The following is a 1,595-nucleotide window of genomic DNA, read 5'->3' on the forward strand; positions in this document are numbered from 1 at the left end:
CGACAATCCCCAGAGCTAGATGCAGTTGCTCTCTGTTTTTAGCATAGATCTTAAGATCGTCCATGTAAAATGCATGAGTGACCTTGTACTTTCGATCTGCAGTTTTGCCGCACAAGTACCCGTTGGAATGGCGCAGTGCTAGAGATAGTGGCAATAATGTAAGGCAAAAGAGGAGTCGGCTTATGGTGTCGCCCTGAAAGACACCTCTCTGAAACGTGACCTTGTTAGTTGTCACACGATTTTTGCCAGATGAGATAGTAAATCTGGTTTTCCAAAGCGGCATCAATCTCTCTATGCACCCAACTATTTGCCGATGAACCTTTAAGATTTCTAAAAGACAGATGATAAGTCTATGGGATGTAGAATCGAAAGCTTTCCGATAATCAATCCAGGCCATCAATAGGTCACGCTGGTAGAATGCTGCATCTTTGCGGACACATCTGTCGATGAGCAGGTTCGCCCGACATCCGGCTACATATATATCATCTATAATATCAAAGAGAATAAATAAATGGTTCCATATAACGATTTTTCATTAAAAAATTCTCGTTTCCATAAAATCTTATTGGAAATAAACTATTATCAATATTCAGTTGAGATAGTAGGCTAATAATGAAATTTAAGATATGTTATAAATAATCAATTCAACAAATAAGCAATTGTAAAAGTTTTGTATATAAGTTGTTCTTGACTAGCCAAAATGAAAAAATTACTTATTAGAAAACTATTACAGAGTGGCGTATTTGTTGAATTATTTGTTTATAAAAATCGTGAATTTTATTCTTAGTCTCACACCTCAAGTAAGTACCAGTACCAGATTGTGTGCAATATGTTTTAATGCACAAAATTACTTTTTCCGTTGACAGTTAGATAGAAATACTGGGTTTCAAGAGGATAGGGCTGATTTACAATTGACGACAGATAGAAAAGGACTTGCTTGGAAAAGAAGATAGCGATTAAAAAAGATATACAAAATTTTAGATTTCCTGACGGATAGAAAAAGATAGAAGTGGAACAACTGTCGATAAAATTGTATAAATAGACTGTGATTTAAAAGGATAGGGGTTAATTATATTTGATAGAAGATAGATTCAAAAAGATAGGAAAGATTCTGGGTTGCCTGATGAATGGAAAGGGTTACGGGTGCGTGAAAGATGGATTCACTTGGATAGGAATACTGGGATTTAAAAGAAAAGGGGTGATTACAGATTGAAGAAGAGATTAAAAAGGATGATTGTAGACTGGTGATTGATGAAAAAGGATAAATTTGGATAAGGGGTTGATATATATGGATAGGAGCATTGGGATTCAAAAGAATAGGAGTGATTGTAGATTAAAGCAAAGATGGAAAAGGGTCGAAGGGATAGACGCCGGATAAAGATGTATATATTATTTCTTTCTATTTCAATTTTAAAAACAGAAAATTATTCATATGAATAGAAACTCAATCCATTTGTTTCCCGCAGGGGGATTCACAAATCGGCCCGTTAAAATGAATACAGATTGCAGATATGTCTCCTTATGTATCATGATGATTTAAGCCTTAAAATATTTACTTATTCATATACTATTACATGCCGAAGACAATCTAGACG

This window comes from Belonocnema kinseyi, chromosome 8 (assembly GCF_010883055.1).
Source record: "Belonocnema kinseyi isolate 2016_QV_RU_SX_M_011 chromosome 8, B_treatae_v1, whole genome shotgun sequence".
In the NCBI taxonomy this organism is placed as follows: domain Eukaryota; kingdom Metazoa; phylum Arthropoda; class Insecta; order Hymenoptera; family Cynipidae; genus Belonocnema; species Belonocnema kinseyi.